A 23,000-nucleotide genomic window follows, 5' to 3' on the forward strand; every position below is an offset into this window, starting at 1 on the left:
GGTTCCCCACGGGAAGATGGTGTAATTTTTTTTTTGTGGTCACCACGCATAGTTCTCTTTGATGCACTCAGCCTTCCATGTTCAAGATCATTGTGCCGTCCGTAGCACAAATCGATGTCACGTCCGTGGTAGCCGCACCGTGTTAGTTTATACTTTCGTTTCCTTCTATGCTTGGTGCGTCTTTGATACCTGCGCCTTGCGGAATCTGAACAGGATAATCGACTCCTTCGGACCGTCGTTCGTTCTGGATGATGACCTCTCATACCGTATTTACTCGCGTATTGAACACACTTTTTTTCGTGTAAAACTGAAGAAAAGTTTAGGGTGCGTTTATTATGCGGGGTAATTTCCATGAAACGTTTGCGTAGTGAGGAAAGAATGCCGAAAGAGAGAGAGAGAAAATAATTGAAATGCCTGTAGAGCGGTTAGATTACCCCTTCATGGGGGTCTGTCAGCGTGACGTGTTCTGGACGTCGTCGCGACTGCGTCCTGAGGCTCCCGGGTTCCGCCCATGGGTCCAGGGAGGCTTGCGCCCCCTCCCCCGGGTCGCTGCCTCTCGAGGGATGCCGCGACCTGCTGGACGGCCTGGAGTTGTAGTCCATAGTAATTGCACCTTGTTGCTGCTTCCAGCTGTGGTGGGATCGTTGTCTTCTCGCTTGCCTCACGTTGGTTCACCTCACAGGTCCACAGGATGTGAGCTGCCGTATCGCGCTCCTTCGCGCACAACCTACACACGTCACTCTCATACACACTGGGACATATGTAATTGGGAAGCAACGGGGTGATCGGTGATACAGTCTGCAGCTCTCGGTAAAGCACTGCCTCCACGCGGGTGAGTCCCGGGTGCGGGGTTGGCATAGTTCTCCTATTCAGTCGATACCACTTTACGGTATCGTTCAATTTGGTCATTGTATACTTTTTGATGTCGAACGGTGTCCAGTCCAGGTCGGCCTGGCTGGCTGCCGCGCGGTTGGCGAGTCCTCGCGCGACTACATTGGCCCTCTCTCTGTGGTTCTCGTTCCTCCTGCTCTAGACATATGGGCACATGTGGGCCGGGAACAATTCTATTGATACCGGTGTCGTGTTGTCTTTCGTCCTGTGCAGGATGTCCGCCCTTGCCCTGCAAAACCTGTTCTTGGCATAGTTCAGCACTGCTGTGCGGGAGTCACACAGCACCGTCGTACAGGCCGGGTCCCTGATAGCCAGGGTGATGGCCACCTCCTCTGCTTGATGTACCTTCTTAGTATGTACCTTCTTAGAGATATACCCTAGCCTCACTGCCGCCGCGGCTTCCATTGCCAACTTGGTGTCTGTCGCTCCGTTCGCTCGGTTGCGTTCAAGTACCAGGACCAGGATTCGAATCTTGTTCACTTCGAGTATCGCTTGATCTCCTTCTGTGCAGACCATTATCCGCGCCGCCTGCGTATACTTCTTTCCTCGGCCCTTTGGCGGGATTACGAGTAGCTCCGACTTCAATGGGGAGCAGAGGAACCCCATTCCTTATAGCTGGTCCTCGGTGGCGTCCACGACCTCCTGGGGCGTTTTGTCTATATGCCCATCGCTCCCTCCTGTTACCCACAGGGTCACGTCGTCGTCGTATATCGTGTACCGGACATTCTCCACTTCCTCGAGATGGTTGGCCACACCAATCATTACAAAGTTGAATAGGAGCGGAAATATCAATGAACCTTGGAGGGTGCCGACGCTGCCGAGCTGTTGAAGGTTGCCCGCGCAAATCTTTGTGATCCGGCCAGTGAGGAAGTTCCTGGTGTACGCGTCCGTCCGCCGGCCCATGTTCAGTTGAGATACTTCTGCAAGGATGTCGGAGTGACGGTCTTTGTCAAAGGTGCTCTGGAGATTGAGACCCAGCAGGGCTCTGTTGTCTCGAGTACCCACTGCATCGTCGACAATCTCGTCTTTCAGCAAGAGCATAGTGTCCTGCGTCCCGAGCGTCTCCCGGAATCCTATGATGGAGTTCGGGTAAAGCCCAGAGTCTTCCAAGTATCGCTGTAATCTGTTCCTGAGGACGTGCTCGAAGCACGACGTAAGCGAGATTGGTCTGACCTCCTCTATGCTGGGTGGCTTGACCGGTTTAGGAATGAGGATCGTCTTTGCCATCTTCCGTTGCCGAGGGAGCTGTCCTGCCCACCAGCATCTGTTGAAGTAGCGCGTGAGTGCTTCTATCTACGCGCCGTTCAGATTCTTGAGAGCCTTGTTGGTCACCTTGTCATGGCCTGCCGCTGATCTATCGTTGAGCGTCTGCAAGGCCGCCCGGACCTCCCACATCTCGATGTCTCGGTGTATTATCTCAGTATCAGCGCCTGCGTACTCGGGAGGCGGTTCCGTACTGGTACTCGGCAAGTACTTGCCATCTAGACGCCTGCGCACCTCTTGCTCCCCTAGGTCTCGGATGGCCCTGTGAAGGGTCTTGGCGAAATTGTTGTGATGGAAGCCCTTCGTCTTGGTCTCGTCCAGCAAAGGCCATAGCATGTTTCATGTCCTACTCCTGTGCATCTGCCCGTCGGCCTCGCTGCAGACCGCACGCCACTGCAGCGCGCAGAGCACTCTACAGTGAGTCTCTATCTGCTTGTTGAGCTCGGCGACCTTCTTTGGCAGGCCCCTGTTAGTCCGTTGCCTCTTCCATCGCTCCTAGATGGACTGTTTGGCTCTTAAGAGATGCGCGAGCCGACAGCTGATCCTGTCGATACTCTCTTCTGTTTCAAGCTCTGTAGTCGTGTCCGCCGTTGTCTTCACGATAATCTCTGTCCACTGCTCAATGTTCGTGATTTCAGGCTGTCCCGCCGGGAGAGTCCGGCGGCAAGCATCGCAGTCAGTGAAACGGTGCTTCCGTGTTGCAGTAGTGCCACCAGGGCCAGCGAGCGGTACGACGACTTCCACGATGTAGTGGTCGCTGCCGAGGTCGCTGCCGGTGTTTTGCCACGGAGTGCTTCGGGAGTTCCCCACAGTCATTAGGAATGTAAGGCCTGTGGCAGGGCCCCATGAAACTGACGTCCCGATTCTGGTGGGATAGGCGAGGTCCTTGAGCAGGTGCAGCCCCACGTCCGTAGCGTCTTCCATAAGGCCTCGTCCCTTGACCGTCGACCTTGCGTAGCCCCACTCCTGATGCGGACCATTAAAGTCTCCACAGATCAGCAGCGTACTTCCTCCAGCTACTCGGGTAGCCTTGTAAATGAGTGCCAGAAACTTTTGCTGCCGATGCGCAGGGTTGCTGTACACATTCACCATAAACGCGCTCTCCTTCTGCCGCTTGCGCGTGACGATTTCCACCGCGCAGTACTCCATTGCGCTGTTGCGAATCAGTTTGTGCTCTACAAAGATGATTACTTTGCGGTCAAAGGTGCACACCCCACGTCCCACTTCTTTGGCCGTGTCCAGTGCGCCCAATGGGCTGGCCTGCGCGCGGTAGCCAGGGAGCTTCGGTGTAGTCTCGCTGTGCGTCTCTTGGAGCATAACGACGTGAAATGCGCGGGCGACCTCAAGTAGATGCTGTTGTAACACTGCTCTCTTGCTCGGGTAGCCATTGCACTTCCAGTGCCAGACCAGGAGGTCTCTCACTGAGGTAGGTGCTGTGCGGGCTGTGCGATACATGGCTGGTGCATTGTCGCTGTGTTCTGGGGTTCAGCACTTGGTATGGGTGGTCCGAGGAGCCTCTGCAGTTGCACTCGCATTTGTATCATCATCGCTTGGATGCGCTGCATGGTCGCCGTCATCAGCTGGCACGTTTGCTCTAGTGCTGTGACGCGTTCGTTGGAGATTTTCGCAGAGGCGTCCAGCTTGTAGATGTGGTCGTCTGGATTGTCTATCCGTGCAATCAGTTTGCGGTCCTTGGCACCTTCGAGGGCTTGTCTCTTGGGGATCGGCTCTATCGCCTTGTGGGCTCGGGGATCTAACTCATGTTCCAGTTCATTTCAACGGGCTCCTCTCGCCTGTTCGCAACCTGCGGTGGCTGTTGGCGTTGCTGTTCTAATTCAAGGAGTTGCGTCAGCTTCTCGCTAATGTCTTTGATTGCGGCATCTTGGTCAGCTATCTTCTGCTTTAGTTCTCGTTCTCCGCCCTCAGTGCAGCTACCGCAGCACTGCACTCAGGCTGTTGCTTGGCGGGTTTCCTAGGTGTCTTGACAGCGTCTGCCCAGGCGATCCGCTCCCTCGACTGCGATGGCTGTCGGCGGCGGCTGGCGCTTCGCTTGCTATTTGATCTCCGTATGCTGCTGCTGCTTTGTTGCGACCATCTGCGTTGCCCGTCGGTCGACGCCTGGCGTAGCGAAGGCGTCGGAGGTGTCCTCTCTATGGTGTACATTGTTGCTGCCGCTGCTGGCGCAGGGTCTCCATCTTGCGTTCTCACTGCCTCTTCTTGACGGCGTTGGGCATCTTATATCTGTTGGTACGCTCCTTGGCTTCCGGTCGGGTGTTGGCCCCCGCCCAGCTTGCACTGGGGTTTGCAGTCGCACTCGTGGTCTGCCCTGGGGTTTGCAGTTCCGCTGGTGAAACAGACTTTCGTGTTGGGGTAAGGGCACAGGTCGGTTCGTTGTCGAATCTTGCCACACTGCCTGCACATCTCAAAGTGTTTCTGATACAGCCCGTATCTGACGAGGATGAAGCCATACTTTACGTAGTTGGGGACCTTCTGTCCTGCAAAGAGGACAATCACTGTTGTCGAGTTGCCCATCCAATGCGCCTCCACCGCGAATGGGTTGGATGGGTTCACAATGTTCTCGTTGACTTCCGCCGGGGAGTCTTCGACTGCAATGCCTCGGATGTCTCCTTTGACCGTGCCGTCCGGCGCCGTTCGGTAGGCGCTAACTTCGAACACAGTTCCCCCGATGACTAGGGCCCGAACTCTTGAATACTGCCCGGCGCGGCGTTTGTTCGGGTTGCAGACCACAATGATGTTGTGCGCTGTGTTTTTGCAGATGTTGTCTTCTCCGGCTTCCTCCTTGGTTACGCGCGCCGCTGTCATGATGACCGACATGATTATCGAGGTCTCCTTCCTGGCAATACTGAGGCCACCACGTGGCCTAATGACAATTTTAATGTCCTCCTTTGGCATGGTTGACGGCATGCGCACCGCCTTCGTAACCGTTGCAGCTACGCGCTTGGCGAAGCTGGCTCGATCTCTGGGTCTGGGCTTACGCGTGGCAGCAGGAGACTCACCGAAGGCTTTTCCGGTGGCTATCTGCTTGACGCGCTCGCCGGAGGCTGCCCGTCCTTCTGTTTCGTAGGGTGTAATGTCTTCCCTTGTACCTCGATACACGTTCTCCCACCATGGCTACAAATGTGCAGCGTCGACGTCTTGTCTTCCTCCATTGGCATACCCACATCCATCGCGGTCGCCATCTTGGTCATCGCGAGCTGGCAAAGCCGGTGCAGAGGCCGTGTTAGGCCTAGCTCCGGCAACAATGGTGACCCACCTTCATGGTTACGAAAAGCGCGCTCTCCCAGTATTGATACTAGTACAGGTGGTGACCAGGTGCTCCTAACGATGACGGAACACGAAGTCGTGGCCGTAGGTTTGATGCAGGATGTGCGGAGAGATAAAATTCTGAGACGGTTCAGGAAGACCGAGAGATCCGATCAGAGGCCGAAACGAAAAAAATAATGCATCAGATAACCCACCTTTCGCAGTAATATACGCGTACACAATTCGTAAACAAACAGCGTTTTGATTGAACTACACTCGTCTTCGTTTGTCAAAGCTTAACTTCGTCAATTCCTAAGTGTCTATACCGGGAGGACGGTTCCCATACTCAACTGCGTACTCCAGAACCTGTGAGTTAAAGCTGGCAGTGTAAGTGCCATTTCATCCGATCACCAACTGAAAGGTGGAAGGCGAGCAGAAAAGCAAGTAAGTCAGAACACTATCACGAAAAAAGTAGGGATAGACATTCAGCCGCCTGAGCCGACTGCGCGTCGTTGTGACTGGCTGTCCCACGACGCCCCGCCGGAGTGTTCGCTTTTACTCTGAGAGATGGCTCTAGGTTACATGCGCGGTCATCAGCAGCGGGAGCGAGTGAAGAGGGAAAGATACAGTACGGCCATTCATGGAACTTCAGGGTTAAAATGTTGGGGGTGTGTCTATTACGCGGGGAAAAAAACGAAACCTAATTTTGATTGTCCTTGTGTCATTCGTCTTTTGTCTAAATTTGTTGCGCTTTAAATTTTCACTATGGAGTACCAACTAGCTCGAACCCTCACGTTGCTAATTTTGATGGTTGAGGTTGGGTGTGCGTTCATTGTGCGAGTGCGTTTATCAGGCGAGTAAATTCGATACTTCGCACAAATTTTATGCGCCATGGGCTTCGGGTTGACTGTCGGGTCCTAGAGGAATTCAGGTACCCAATGAGTCTCTCCAGGTGTATACAGGTCCCTCTACTTGGGGTTTTCCCTCGCCTGCTTGTTTTTCCTATCACCCTGTACTTGAACATGCGTTTTCATTGAGCCCGATTTGTGCTACAGTGGAACCCCGCTCGTAAATACCTCGGACCTACGACGACCCGCTTCTAACGACGGATTACCGCGGCCCCGGCCAACTCCCCATTGAAACAACGCATTAAAACCCCGATGATGTGAAACTCAGGTGCACGAGGCCCGCTTCATATGACTATTCCTGGCGCGGAAAAACCGGCGTTTTTTTTCATATTTTACACCGCTTCGTGCCTCGTCCCGATCTTTATTCCTATCCACCATTTGGCGGTGCTTGATGTGTAAAGGTCCGAATGCAGGCGACACGTGCCCACTTGTTGAACAGACGCAAGCAATCAGGCGGGTACTCGTGCGCGAGAGTTAACCTTCGACGGCCCTACGCGGCAGCAGTACCCTAACGCGCGAACCGCGAGAAGTCATAGTTCAGGGTTCAGGTGGCTGGCGGACCGTTAATTTTAAGCTCCTATCGAACCGCCAACGAATGCGAAAAGACTACCAGGTAAGCCTACGGGGAAGACTGAAGACTGAACCACCCGTTTTCTTCACCCGTTCGATCCAAGTTTTATGCAGAAATGCATTATAGTCGGGGGTTGTCGTGCGTCCCTTGGCCTGCGTGCACAGCGCGTCTGATTATGATTGTGGCATGATGCCCCTAGGGATCGGCCAACCAAACAATCCATCACGAGATAGCTTCGCGTTCAACCACCACCGTCAATTTCCCGTAGGGGAACCGCTGAGGAAGAAGAAGGAGAAGAAGACAAAGCAGCGAAGAGGAGGGCTGCGTGAGTTTTAGCTACCGTTATCCTCCTCGGCCGGCGCATCTTCCCGATCTGAATCCGGTCGAAGAGCGGCTCATCGCGCCTCGACTCCCCTCCATGAGCATCAGGCGGCTGACTCGAGGCAACGGGCAGTTTGGAATCAAGGGACAGGCGGTGAACGTGCCCATCGACGTATCGAAGGTTGTGCGGTGCCTTCCTCGCATGGTACCCAAGGACGTTGCGTTCGACGTTCGCATTTCTGCATCCTCACAATCCCCCTCGGGGAGGTGCGGGGGAATTTTTTTCCTTTCCTGACACTCTCGCCCCCCCTCTCTGCTCTCTGCTTATCAGTGTCTTTCAAAGCGCTTCTTTCTTTGCTGGGGTACCCACATTCACGCATGTCCGCCGCAAGGACGGAGACACGTATACGTTGGCACCGCAATTTCGGGTCACTCGCTGGCCGCGACAGCAAGTCACTGTAGAAAGACCACGCTATAAATTTCGCCGCAACACGGTTCACTGGTGAAGCTTGAATCATCTTATCTATTTCGCGTTGCTGGGTCTCGTGGAAAACGAAAACACGTATGTGTTGCGAACTTTGATCTAATAGCGACGGCACGGGACCCGTGAAAGGCTATCTCCACCCTGTACGAGAATTCCATTTTTTTTTATCTCCGCCTTGTACTATCGTTCGTTTAGCTCAGCCTTGGCAGTTCCACACTCGCTGTTCTGTCCCACTCTCAATTTTCTCGACCACGTCGGTCTTGTCGTGCCTTGCGCGGGGCTAGCGGACTATAAATACCGCCGAATGGCACGGCTGGCGGGCTAGCTCGGACTCCCTGGAGAGGATGGGGGCACAACTCAGGTGTTTTTTTTTCTGAAATTGTGGTTTCTGGTGAAACTTCGCAAATCACACGAGAACGCGCAGAATACTGTAGTTTGAACAAGTTCTTATCCAACCTGTCGCGTGAGGCCGTCTACTACGTCGGAATTTACCCGCGACACCCTGTACCACTCCTGGTCATACGACGCTTTCTCGCGGTGCCTTGAAAGTCGTATTATCGGGGTTCCACAGTACTTGTACATGCTTGTAGAGGCCCCTCGGGCTTCGCTATGTTCGCTATCGTCGTTTTGGCGTCGATGTTATCAAAACTTCACTTTTTGCCGTAGTCACTAAAATTTTCTCCCAAATCGTGTTTCCGTGGTGGCAACATGTACTTGAACGCTGGATGGGTGAGCCTGAAACTGGGTCAATGTGTCAATGCTTCTGCAGTTTTCTTTGCTTCGCCTTTGGTGTTCCATAAAGTCGTTCGTTGTGCACTGAATACCTTTTATTCTCTTCGAAATCTTGCACAGAAGGCATCTTTTTAGGTACCTCCGCTGAGGTGTCGTCGCTTTTATCACCCGTTATATTAATTGGAGGTAATGAAGCCGGTTTATCGTTTGCAGCGTGAACTGTGGAAAAAGCTATTGGGAGCGAGCCTTAGGAGCGGCTGCCTGCAATTTGTCAATTGAGGCATTTTGTTCTTCTTTGAAGGTACCGATCGTTCGGTGACATGGGGCTCCTGACTATCGCGTTTCGAAAGTGCCATTAAATCGCTGTTTTTTTTTCAGATAGCCACTATTCCTCATTGCTGACTCTTTGTTCTTTATGGTGCTGTCGTGTTGTTCAGAGGCTACTGCTACATTGTCATTGCTAGGATATTTTCGTACGTCCGGGTATAATCTGCCCATTCTAAATTTTGTCAGCAGGATAGAAACTTCGAATTCATATGCGGCTTCACAATCTTTCATTAAATTCTCTACGTCAACGAGTTCTTCAATTTCCTGTCGTTTCTTTAGAATTTCATATTTTTCCTTTTGGCTTTTCGTGAGGAAAATTAGCGCAGCGATTGATTGTGTCTCGCATTCTTCCGTGATTTTATGTCGTTGATCAATGTGGTGGCGTCGTTGCGGATTAGGCTTCTTCATTCGCACAGGCCTCCATGCTTGGCGTCGTTAATATCTGTACGTCTCCGAGAAGAGCCATGGTAGGCGAGAAACCTAAGCCGTGTCTTCAGTTGGTCCCGGCAGGCGTTTGTTCAGAGTCAGTAGCATTGGTGAGGTCGTCTGATCGTTAGTCGCTTGGCGCGCCCTCAGTTGATACTTGGGTTGTCACGTCCGCCAACGGTTCGTGGTCAGCGTTCACAGTTTAGTGTCGTCGCAGCCGTGTCACTGACGTCATCGTTGATGACGGTCCGCACACTCCGTTCTCCAACTGTGTAGATCTTCCCAACCTTGTCACGCCACCATTTTGTTGAAGAAACCAAGGCGGGGACCACGGCACATGAATGATCTTTTTATTGGCGGATGGGACTGTACGATGATGATGATACTAGACAGCAGCTGCCAGTGGCCACCTCTTCTTACTTTCTAATATATTCAGCAGACATTTTCCATGAGTGCACATGGTAGACTGGTCAATGATATGGGACTGTAGTTGGTGGGGCCATGAGCATTACCTGATTTCGGAAGAGGAACCACCTTGCCCTCTTTCCAGTCGCCCGTGAGGCAACGAGTTTCCAGGGACTGCGTGGAAAGCATAAATAGAATATTATATAAATATACAGAGGCATTATGTAAAAACGTTGCACAAATGCCGTTCTCACCGGGTGGTGTTGATAATTTCATGTTTTCGATTACTCTTTGTATGCCGACACAGTCAAATATGATAGGTACCATCGGAACAAAATCGTGGCTGGGGTATCAGGAAATCAAAGGGCTGCTGTTTTAACAAACCAAGATGAAAACACAGAACTTAAAATGGCACAACACTTACCCTCGCTTACTGAATAGCATGTTCCCAAATCAGTACGACAAGACCTGCCCGTTATGCAAGCAGCTCGGTACTCTTCGCCACATGATAGGAGAGTGCGACGTCAGCCCAAAACACCCACCCCTCATCAGCAACTCCTCCACTAAGAATCCCACCCTTACCCCTAGCGAGCGATGGGAGATCTTGCTGTCCAGCCCCGCCTTGGAGGATCAGCTACGGCTGGTTACCAGGGGCCAGATGGCGAAGGCAGCATATAGAATCCTGTGAAGAGGGATCCACTCTCATCCAGCGCGTTTAGCGCTGACATGCTGTGCAATTAAAGTTGTTCCTCCTCCTCCTATCTTGGGGTGCACACGTATTATTGTGGGTTAACTGTAACGTCGTTTTTTCGTTTCTGCTGATTGTCTGCCGACATTTCCGCGGGTTAGCTGACAGGAATGAAGGAAGGGGTTCTTGATAGTAATTTTCTTTTGCGGGATAGAATGCACGTCCACACTCGTCAGCTAAACGAAGGAAAGTGGACCATCTTTCAGCGCTGTTTGTTTTGCTTGTCGAAACATCCGGTTTTTTTCTTATTAAGTAGTCGTTTCAGCGTGGGTGTGTACCGGGGTGATTTTGTATTTTGCCTAATTCCGCTGAGCGGGATGTAAGGGTCAGTAGGCTCTTGTACCTTGCGTTTAAATAATTTCCAGTTATCTGGCACAGACCTTTCCACTAAATGTGAAAATATTCGCTCAGGAAACCCTGAAGCTCATTATTTATTGATGCATATACAGCTCTTTTGTAGTCCCTAAAAACCATTCAGTTTTTTTTACTGTTTTCGTCACGTTAAAGTGAACCGCGAAACGGTCGCTTACGCCCGGTATCACGGAAAAAGATTTAACTAGCTCAGGATGCGTGGCCAGTACCAGGTCTAAAAGAGTGGAAAAAGCTATCGTAGTGTGGGTCGGTGTATTGACTAGCTGAATCAGGTTGAACTCTAAACACACGTCATGGAATGACGTGCTCTCGGGCGAGGCTGGTGACATTGTTGGAAAATAGGGAGACCAAGTCGCATTAGAGAAATTCAAGTCACCAAGAAGTAGTAAAGTGGCATCCGGAAACCGTACGCGCAACTTATTAGGAACATCGTGTAATTCATTTGAAAAGCCGGTGGTAAGATTAGGAGGCCGGTAGCAGCCCGAAACAACATCTTCGTGGTTTGTACGAACACAGACGGCAAGAAGCTCAAGCGTCGAAACAACAGGCGCAGTGAATGACCTAAGGCCGTCTTTGACAGCAATCAGCAGGGTACCCCCGGACCGCCTACCCCGGTCGCAGCGGTACAGGGCAAATGTTTTTGCACGGTTACATATTTCACGATTTTCTTTTGTCCCGGATAGCCAAGTTTCGGCCAAGACAGCGACGTCCGCCTCACATGTATCTATTAGAGCCGATAAAGCGTCGCGCTTGTTTTTCACGCTTCTAGTGTTACACAGCAAAAAGAATATTCCCGAGCTTGGAAATGCCTGTCTAGCTATTATGGAGAAAGGGCAGTGATCATCTTTGAAGTATCTGAATTGTTTAATTGGGAAACGTTCACGGGGTTTTGTGGATTGGCGGAGCCTCACTTACACGATCGATGACCGGGTAATAAACGTAAGCTTTTTTCTTGATAAGAATCTGATTGCACTTTCGGTAGTAGGGCTGTCCGGCGGTTCTCGCTAAGTTTAGAAGCTTTTTCTGACTGTTGCGAGTTGTCTTGCAGAAACTTTCTCAGATTGACACAGGTGTGCTACAAAGCAACGATTTCTTTGAAAAGACGCCCTCCCCTCTTTTAAAAGAACAGAAACGAAAAATAATGGGTCTACTTTTGCTTTCTACAAACGTTCCAAGCCTGTGAACACAGGAGATAGCCCTATCAGACAGTTCCGGCGTTATAGACGCAGACACAAGTTCTCGAACTTTCAGCTCAGATTCAAGCCAGGTTTCTGAGGCAAAATCTGGTAGACTATAAAATTACGCCCACCTCCCCTCGCGGGAACCCTGGTGTGATGCGACGCTGAGGGGGGTTCAAGCGCACGCGGAGACCAACCGTCGACCGAAAGACCGCCGGAGAGCAGCACCCCGGTTATATGCGCAGCGCGGCCGACAGAGAGGAGACCGCCGAGCGAGAGAATACTGCACATGCGGAGCACCGCGCGCAGCGCCGCCAACCGGCGGAGTGAGAGCGCGCTGGGCCGCACACCCGCCGATGTGTAGACAGAGTGTTCGCTCTCACCTGAGCACGCGCCGGTGCCAGTGCGTCTGCCGCAGCTATGACGCAACACAATCCAACACCATCCACTTTAATCCAATCCAATTCAAATCCAATCCAATCCAACCCAACCCAATCCAAGCCAAGCCAATCCAATCGAATCCAATCCAATGCCCCTCGCGATAGAGACACCATAGCGAGAGGGGGCTCGCTATCGGAGAGGAGAGGGGGTGGGCGGAGGAGAGTGCGGACGGCGACGACGACGACGGACGCACGCAGGAAGGACAGGGCCGTCGACAAGAGATGCTCTCAGCGTCGCATCTAAAAAGCTATGTTGTCACGATGGGAACGATGCTTGAAGTCATCTAGGCACGAGCTCAGAGCAGCACGTTCGTTTCACACTGCACCCCGCACGGGGCACCTTGAGTATTCATGGTGACGGTGAGCAGCGACACCGCGGACCCCGAGCTCCCAACATAAGCCGTGTCCAACCGTGGCGAGGTGTTTAAAGGTGAAGGGTAGAAGCCGTGAACGGTGGCCGTCGGAGCCTTGGTCAAGCTCCGGCCGATGGGCTCCCTGCCTGTCTACCAGGCAGGGAGCTCCGGGACCTCTTTGACTACCAGGGTAAGGTCAAAGGAGAAAGTACCCCAGTCTCCCTGCTTTTATACTATGCTTTATGGTATTGTCTAAACCCCCCCCCCCCCAATCGTGATCGGCCCCCTAAAAGGGGCCGCACCGAAGTATCGTTTCCTCCATTGCCATCTTTGACATTTCCTGAACCAGATCATTACTCTCGATTTCTTGTCATGGAGTCCCTGAATCCAACCCACCCTCTTGCATCTCAGTCAGTCTTCTTGATCGCCAAGTATCTTGAAGCAATAGTAGGAAAATCGTATAAATGCAAAAAACAAAGGTCTGGTGACCTCCTAATCGAAATAAATGACAAGCAGCAGTCTGCAAAGCTTCTAGCCCAGACTAGACTGGCTGATCTCGACATCAGGGTCACACCCCATCGGAGCCTCAACAGCTCGCAGGGTGTGATATCCGAAACAGATCTCCTGAACGAAACCGATGCGGATCTCCTTGCCGGCTTGAAGGATCAGGGCGTCACTGCCGTGAGACGCATCACCATCCGCAGAGACGACAAGGAGATTCCCACCAAGCACATTATCTTGACGTTTGATCGCGCAGTTCTTCCACAACATATACATGCAGGTTTTATCCGTTGCTCCATCCGTCCGTACATCCCGAATCCGCGGCGCTGTTTTAAGTGCCAGCGGTTCGGGCACGGTACGAACTCGTGCCGTGGCCGAACGACGTGTGCGAAATGCGCGGCGCACGATCATCCGACTGACAACTGTCCATCCGAAGCCCTCACTTGTGTGAACTGCGGCGGTCCGCATGCAGCGTAGTCCCGCAAGTGCGAAAAACTCCAACTGGAAAAAAAGATAATCAACATTGAGGTAACCGAGAACATCACCTTCCCAGAGGCGCGAAAGAGGTTCGCCTCTTTCCCTCTGGGGAGGTACGCCGACGCAGCTCGCCGGGGGGCGGAGCGGCGTCTGGTGTCCACAGGGACCCAGTTCAGTGAGTCTGACCTGGTCCCGCCCCCGCCCCCCCCCCTGGGTTGCCTCTGGCAGCCCAACCCGCCATCACGCCGCTTGCTGAGGCAGCAGCGGTTGTGGTGGCAACCTCTTCCGTCGGGACCGGTGCCGCTCCCGCCTCTGTCTCCCCATCCTCCAGTGCGTTGGAGGGTACCGAGGTGATGGACACCACGGGCCCCGCACCGGTTCCCACCGCCACCGCACCGCCCGTGCCACCTCTGGCGCCCCGGACGCCCTCGGCGGTGGCGGCTCAAACAAAGGGCTCCCGAGGGGGGGCCAAGTCCGGGGGGCCCGGTCCGTCGGGCACCCCTCGGACATCCGATGACGACATGGATGTCGGGCCGTTCCTGCTTGCAACGCAGCGCTAGGAACGCGTCCCGACGCCAAAGCCTCCCGACAAGCCAAAAAAGGCGAGAGTCACAGCCCCGAAAGACGACACATAAACAAACACACACACTCCAGTAGCTCTCACACTAAATAATGGGAAGAGAAAACATAATTCAATGGAACTGTAGAGGCCTTCTTAAAAATCTTGACGACGTATACGAACTACTGCATGCTAATCAGCCAAGTGTAATGTGTGTTCAGGAAACACATTTGAATTCCAAGCACACAAATTTCTTGAATAGTTACATGGTCTTCAGAAAGGACAGGGATGGCTGCACACACTCTTCTGGCGGTGTGGCCATAATTGCCCGGAAATCCTTAGCCTGCCACCCTGTCACTCTGAACACTATCCTTGAGGCTGTAGCAATACGCTTGATAATATTTAATAGGTTGATAACGGTATGCTCCATATACATTCCTCCTGATGTTTCACTTTCGAGCTCTGACATCGAGGCGCTGGTTGACCAGCTGCCCGAACCATACATTCTAACAGGCGACCTTAATGCTCACAATTCTCTTTGGGGGTCTTCTCGTACGGATGCCCGGGGTCGCCTGATAGAGAGGTTTCTCACATCCTCTGGAGCATGCCTTTTCAACAATAAACAGCCTACTTACCATAGCATAGGACACAACACATACTCATGTCTTGACTTGGCGATTGGCTCCGCAGTTCTCTTTCCTCTTCTCGAGTGGGGTGTGGGAACTGATCCATATGGCAGTGACCACTTCCCCACCTCACTCACATACATAGGTAAAGGCCCATGCAGTCCATCTTCCCATAATAGGTTCAATGAAGCACGAGCTAACTGGAATACATTTACAGAGACATCCAAACTACACCACACATCCATAGGACACCTACACGTCGAAGAAGCTACCCAACTCCTCACGGCGCACATCCTCGACGCCGCCGAAAAGTCTATTCCCCACGTCTCTGGTGCCCCGCGCAACCAGAGGAGGCCGTGGTGGAATGAGGACTGTAGGCGGGCGCGAGAGGCCCAGAACAAGGCGTGGGGTATTCTTCGTCGGTACCCCACGTCGGGAAACCTCCTCTTGTTCAAACGGGCCAAGGCGTTAGGAAAACGTGTGCGCCGTGAGGCAAAACGAGAGAGTTGGCGTACATTCATAACATCAATAAACTCCTACACAGACACAAGGAAAGTATGGACACGAATACGCAAACTCAAGGGACAACAAACACACAGCCTGCCTCTGGTCAGCACTACAGGGGACACACTCGAAGACCAGGCTGACACACTCGCACAACACTTCCAACACGTGTCCAGTTCAGCACACTACACAAACACTTTCCTGAAACATAAAGCCTGTTGTGAAAAGAAGTCCCTACGCGACAACAACAAATCACAGACTTCTTACAACTCTTTGTTTTCACTACATGAACTGAGGGCTGCTCTTAGCACGTGTAAACCCTCAGCTCCAGGCCCAGACAACATTACATACACAATGATACAACACCTACACGCAGACACACTTGAAGCACTTCTACATCTATATAATAAAATATGGCTTTCGGGGCACATTCCACACTCTTGGAGGGAGGCCGTTGTAGTGGCTTTCTTGAAGGAGGGAAAGGACCCGTCGTCCCCCTCAAGTTACCGTCCAATAGCCCTGACGAGCTGCCTGTGCAAGCTCTTCGAGAAGATGATCAATCGCAGGCTCGTGTACTTCCTTGAGTACAATGGTCTTCTCGAGAGCTGCCAGGCAGGCTTTAGGGTGGGGCGATCGACAAACGATCAACTGGTTGCACTTGATTCATACATCAAGGATGCCTTCGTGCATAAGCAGTATTGCGTAACTGTCTTTTTCGATCTCGAGAAGGCCTACGACACCGCTTGGCGTTATGGGATCCTTAGTGACCTCAGGTCATTCGGTCTTTCGGGTAATATGTTGAACACCCTTGTAAGTTATTTGTCGGAGAGAACGTTCAGAGTAAGAGTTGGTTGTGCACTCTCAAAGGTTCACGTCCAAGAAAACGGCGTGCCGCAAGGTGGCGTGTTGAGTTGCACTCTCTTCATAGTAAAGATGAACTCTCTTGGAAAGGCACTGCCACCAACAATCTCTTATTCCATGTATGTAGACGACGTGCAAATATCTTTTAAATCATGTAATATGTCAATATGCGAACGTCAAGTCCAGCTCGGTGTCAAGAAGCTTGCCGGCTGGGCAGACAGGAATGGGTTTAAATTGAATCCTGCAAAAAGCTCCTGCGTTGTGTTCTCCAGGAAGCGCGGGGTCCATCCGGACCCAGACATTACCCTCAATGGCGTGTCGCTTCCTGTGAACAAGGAGCACACGTTCTTAGGTGTTGTGTTTGACCAGAAACTCACATTCATTCCACACATCAAGGAACTTAAACATAAATGTCTGAAAACAATGAATATACTTAAGGTTCTCTCCCATCAATCATATGGATCCAACAAAGAACTACTACTACGGCGTTATACTGCTTTGGTTGGGTCTCGTTTAGACTATGGCAGTGTGGTATATGGGTCGGCGACTAAAACAGCGTTGCGAATGCTTGACCCAGTGCTACACTTAGGGCTACGGCTTGCGTCGGGTGCTTTTCGCACTAGCCCTGTTGAGAGTCTGTATGCCGAGTGTAATAAGTGGAGCCTTGAGAACCAACGGACGTACATGGACTTACTTTATGCTTTTAAAATTTCATCGCTGAATAACCATCCTTTTTATCCTGTCTTTAACGACACATCCACATCTGTGCTTTTTGTAAATCGCCCATCCGTTCCTCTGCCCTTTTCACTTCGAGTGAGAGAGTGAGCCTCGGATCTGAGCGCTTCGTTTTTAGACGTGTACAGATCATCCTTTTCAGACATTTTACCTCCTTGGAAAGTTCGTCCTATTTCCTCCGACCTTTCTTTTATGAAACTTGACAAAAATCGGGTACCGCGAGCTGCTATACTGCAGCACTTTCTGTCTCTGCAGTTTAAATACCCACTTGCAGAATTTTACAGTGACGCGTCTAAAACCTCCACTATGGTCTCCTGCGCTGCTCATGGTCCGAATTTCAGTGCAGCCAGAACCATGAGCGTCCACACAACAATTTTCTCAGCAGAAGCATATGGAATTTTATTGATTGTACAACACATACTTGAAAATCAAATTCCAAAGTCTATCATCTACACAGATTCCTTGAGTGTTGTTCGCGCACTGTCATCGCATACACTCCCCAAAAACCACATAGTTAACCTTGTATTTAAATCTATCATGTCTGTGTATGCGCAGAAGCATCAGCTGCTCCTCTGCTGGGTCCCAGGACACGCTGGGATCGCTGGAAACGAGTTGGCAGACCAGAGGGCAGCTGCTGCTGCTCTCAGGAACACTGTAGACATAACAACCGTACCATATACAGACCTCAAGCCACACATAAGACAACACTTGCGTAGAACATGGCAAACACACTGGAGTGAACAGACAGATAACACGTTACACGCTATAAAACCACGCTTGGGACCATACACCACTGACACACGCAACAGACACACAGAAGTCGCCTTGGGTAGGCTGCGGATAGGGCACACCCATGCGACGCACTCGTATCTGCTAACGGGATCTTCTAGACCGCAGTGCAGCAGGTGCGGAGAGACCCTATCCGTAGTGCACATACTAATCGTATGCAAGGCACTTCACACAACACGACACAAACACTTCAGAGAACTCTACAGACAACATATTCCCCTACATCCATCATTTTTTCTAGGTGACGATGCCATTGTTTCTGTGAAACGTGAGTTTGAGTATTTGTTAGACGTCAAGTTTTTAAACCTCATTTCCTATCACGCATAATCAAATCTGGCCCTATACACCAGCCATCACCATTTTCTTTAATTGATTCTACTATGTTCGGTTTACACTTTTTTTTTATACCTACCTTTGTATGGTAATCACTTCTCCATTAAATAACGTCTTCTCTGGCGCTCTTTGCCCTCGTTGGCCTTGCGCCATTAAACACTAACCATCATCATCATCATCGTTTCACACTGCAGCTGTTAAAAGATCTTGCGTGCTCGGATCGTCTGGAAAGCTCCCGAGGGAATAAACCATTTGTTCGATCAAATTTAGGGGAGTGGTTAGATCTGTTACTTTGGAGTGAAGTAGTAACTGATTTTATTAAGTTTCGTTAATTATCGTCTATAAGTTTTCATGGCACTCATATAAGATCACCGTTACATTCCTGACGGCGTCAAGGACTTCGCGATTTGGGCCTGCGTTTTGTTCAATGTCCCCGCAAAGGATGAGTGCTTTCAATACAAGAACACAATCTGTCATTGCAACAAGCAACACACTTGGGCATGGGAACAGCAGCAGAAAATAGCTGCTAGTAGTTCTCTTTGATATAATTATCGAAGGGACCAACCTGGACTAAAAGGAAAAATTGGTTTGATGAGACCACTGCGGCCACTGCTTCGTTCCAATGGCCAATGAGGTATGCGGTGCATGGCTGGAAGTATTTGTATTGTCCGGATGGCTTGACGATGTCGATCCCATTGGTTTGCCGATAGCATGAAGGGTTACGGGAAGAGGTGGTTGTAGTCTCACCGTGCAACAAGGGGTTGGTTCAGGTACGAGAGGGCACGTTGTGTTTGACGTGCCAGGCACAGGTTGTTCCGCTCCGAGCGGTGAACTGGCTGACTGAGGATAACTGGACGAAACGAAAAAAGTAGTTCACGAGACCATTGGGGCCGTAGCTGCTTTCCTTTGCCCACTGAGGTGCGGGAGCTTAACTGGGGGTATTTGTTGTGTCCAGAATGGCTTGATGATATTGATGGCATTGGTTTGCTGACAGCATTAAGGGTTACGGGAACAGGCGGTTGTAGTGGCACCGGGCAACAGAGGGTTGGTTCAGGCCGGAGATGACACATTCAGTTTGACGCGCCAGGTGCAGGTTGTTCCGCGTCGACCGGGGTACTCTGGCCGATGACTGCGGATAACTGTACGAAAGGGAAAAAGTAGCTCCACAAGACCATTGCAGCCGCAGCTGCATTCCCGTGCCCACTTAGGTGCGGGGGCATAACTGGCGGTATTTGTAGTGTCCAGGATGGCTTGACGATGTCGATGGCGTTGGTTTGCTGACAGCGTGAAGGGTTACGGTCGTCGTGGCACCGGGAAACGAGGGGTCGGTTCAGGCAAGAGAGGACACATTCATTTTTACGTGCCATATGCAGGTTGTTCCGCGCCGACCGGGGAACTCTGGCCGATGACTGCGGATAACTGGACAAAACGCAACAAGTAGTTCCATGAGACCATTGCGGCTGCCCCTGCATTCCCGTGCCCACTTAGGTGTGGGGGCATAACTGGTGGTATTTGAAGAGTCCAGGATGGCATGACGATGTCGATGGCGTTGGTTTGCTGATATTGTGAAGGGTTACGGGAGCAGGTTGTTGTAGTGGCACCGGGCAATAAGGGGTTGGTTCAGGAGAGATGACACATTCAGTTTGACGTGCCAGGCACAGGTTGTTCCGCGCGGACCGGGGAACTCTGGCCGATGACTGCGGATAACTGGACGAAACGCAAAAAGTGGTTTGATGCGGCCGCCGCTCCGTTCCCATGCCTACTGAGGTGCGCGGGCATAACTGGTGGTATTTGTAGTGTACAGGATGGTTTGACGATGTCGATGACGTTAGTTTGCTGACAGCGTGAAGCGGTACGGGAACAGGTGGCCGTAGTGGCACCGGGTAACTTGGGATCGGTTCAGGCAGGAGAGGACACGTTCTGTTTGACGTGCCAGGCACACGTTGTTCCGCGCCAACCGAGGAACTCGTGCCGATGACGGCGGATAACTGGACGAAAAGCAAAAAAGTGGTTTGATGAGACCATTGCGGCCGCCGCTCTGTTCCCTTGCCCACTCAAGCCTCAGCCCCAAAGTTAGCATCAATCCACCACCAGTGAAGAAGCAGAAGTAGCAGCTAAACTTACACTTGTCAACCTTCTCATTACAATTCTTCCTTCTGTTCCATTATTTTGCATCGCATGATCGATTGCAATGGAAACATAACTCTTCTTGGCCAATCCCCTTAAGTGGGTATGAGCCATTTTCGGGCCACCACTACCACCAACTCGGCACGAAAGACCAGTGGCGGCAACGCATTGGGGCAGGTTGAGAACTACTGAAGAGTGTTGCGGAGGATTCCAAAACGTGTAGTCTCGCACGGCAAGAATAAAATAAGGTACCCCTTTGAAGAAATAACGACAGGCAAATGTTAGGTTTTCCCAAACCCGGTCCACCCAAAAATGAACCAACCGGTTCCTTGACCGGACGTTTTACTACACTGCGATTCGGGTCTCTAGTGGTTCACCGAAACAGGCATTCTATGGTTTTCCTTATTGTTCAATCGTCGTCGTAGTTGGACGGACGTGTTCGTTTTGTGCGTAATTCTTCACGGCCATGTACTTCTCCATTGAACACTTCTACTATTCAGGGCATGCCTTCTTCACTACTTTAACACCCACCCCATAGTTACAAGGACCAATTTGTGTGAGAAGCGAAACAGATTCCCTTACCCCCAGATCAAAATCGATATCGAAAAAAGAGGAGGGCAGCTGATCTATTTGTGGAAACCACGTGCAAAGGGCTTTTGTAATGTTTTATCTTTTTATGTGTCTACTTTTACGTGGCAGAGAAGTCATTTTTATGCCATTCGTTCGATTTCGCATATACGTTTGTTCGAATAACCTCAAAACAAAAAAACCTCGGTTCGGTCGACCTATTGTAGTTGGCCTCGGGAAATGATGGCGCTCCCCAAATACGCCTTGATAGCAACAAATTTAAAAAAATGAATTAATTTCCAAAAAGTATTTCATGGCTACACGACCCACATGTAAACAAGGCACCACCTGAAGGAACCCGTCCCACTGCAAGAAGAGCGCGAGTAGCGGCTAATAACAAAACCACAATTGGTGGCTCTTCCAACCATGTTACCAGTGACGATCTTGGCGAATATTGCTAATCGCGGGGTGGGCCCCGCTAAAGTGCTTGTTTCGCATGCACATCGCATGCACAATTTTTTTCATAGTCTTGCTCAAATGTCGTTGTTTTGGTGTGCTATGGACAAAATTTAGCACGTTTCCCAACAACTTAGTGCTGACCCAATGACGTTTCGTAATGACTTAGCGCTTTGGCAGTGGACAAGGAATGCCAACGAGAAGCTCTTCGAAGTTATCGTGGCATTCCTAAAGCATCCTTCGGAATTGGAAACTGTGAGTAGAGTGAGCCACCAAAAGCTCTGGTGGCGCCTTCAGGTGCATGCGTAGATAAGTTTAGTGGAAGAGGCGGGTTTAAAGCAACCATTAGAACGCCGTTCGGGGCAGCCTGGAGCACCAGCAGCTCCCAGAAACCGGGTATCGTCGAAAAAGCGGCCCGCAGATTAAGCTGTACCAAGGGCCTGACACTTTGGCTAGTTTCGGTATCGCAAAATGAAGTGCCGCCATGACGCTGGTAGCTAAGCAAAAATTCGAACATTCGGCAACTTTTGCATATATGGCTTTATCTTTTCAACATATGCAGCAATAATGTAAAGTCATTCTATTATGTCTAGAAATAAAATGTGTTCTTGGCTGGTTTGTTTTTTGGCACCCTATTAATTTATTTAGTTGCTTCATTTGTTGCGCCAACGGGCGGTGCTTTCGCTATTATCTCTTCTGCTGCCACCTTGTCCGTCTGCTCCTGCCGCTTTCATTGTGTGCACGTGAAGAAGTTTTGTAGTATGACTTGAAGGGGAAAATTTTGGTGTCTGCAAGTGCAAACGGGCTCAAAATGTCAGAGAAACTGAGAAAAGGACACAACGCGTGCTTCGATGCTGTGCGGTGCGACAACTCGGGAAGGAATACCTCGGCGAAATTTTTCCGCTTCCAAGCGGACGGCATGTCAGGGAACTTTTTGTTCAGTCAAAGTTATCAAGAAGCAAGCGCTATCCTTATCAAAAAGCTGCAGGGCGAACCGAAAACCTCCTGCTGTTGCTTTACAGCGAATTTTTTTGTTTGGTACAACACATATTTTAGTAATGTTGTAAGCATGTGAAGCTACTTTTCGACAGCTTCTCATGAGCCGATTGATGCAAGTGGACACGCAGTCTGAAATTTCGCTTCCGTATCGGTTTGGTGAGCGGCTGCTCTTCATTTTCTTTCCACCAGAGTAAAGCTTGGAAATTATGTTCGCCTAATGTGCTTGAATGCTTCTTCGACAAACTGGTTTGGCTTTAGAGGGTTCCTACAATCAGTTTCTTAAATTACCACCTTTGAATGCTCATTAACACGAAAGAAGCCGCCAAAATTATTTACGTGGCAGCTGACCGCTTGCATTCCGTGTTACGAGAACTTCGAGTTACCTGCGCGACGGCCCAGCGGCGCTTTGCTTTTCAAACAGTGCTACGACACATTTTTTGTACTTTCTTTGCACTCTCAATGTTTGTTTCAAATTTACGTGTTAACGTAAATTCGGACAACGTATGACGTACAAAAAATTGAATAATTTTTTTGTGAGCGCAAATAAATTCATACCCATCTCTTTCTGTTTTCAGTTCATGGATACCAACGATAGCATCAAAGTGACGTACCTGACCACTAATAGAAGTACGTGTAAATATGATAACGTGACTTGTGTGAGCACTGTTGATACTACGTTTACAAGGTACTTCTTTGGGGGACGCACAGAGTGAGCATTTCTTTCTTCATATTTCTGTTTTGTTTTGAGGCATTAAACAATCATCACTTCACTTATAAGTATTA

At 50.7% G+C, this 23,000-nt stretch overlaps 1 long non-coding RNA gene across 2 annotated transcripts in view; it reads left to right on the plus strand.

The window, feature by feature from the left end:
* The window catches only part of LOC144161955 (uncharacterized), a 124,855-nt gene that overhangs the window by 24,534 nt on the left and 77,321 nt on the right, over nucleotides 1–23,000 (plus strand). For both annotated transcript variants that reach the window (XR_013320544.1, XR_013320545.1), the window contains exon 3: nucleotides 22,793–22,926. This is a non-coding gene — a long non-coding RNA (uncharacterized LOC144161955). The remainder of the gene's footprint in view (nucleotides 1–22,792; nucleotides 22,927–23,000) is intronic.

This window comes from Haemaphysalis longicornis, unplaced genomic scaffold (assembly GCF_048455015.1).
Source record: "Haemaphysalis longicornis isolate Haplotype H1 unplaced genomic scaffold, Haemaphysalis longicornis Haplotype H1 scaffold_12, whole genome shotgun sequence".
Classification (NCBI taxonomy): Eukaryota; Metazoa; Arthropoda; class Arachnida; order Ixodida; family Ixodidae; genus Haemaphysalis; species Haemaphysalis longicornis.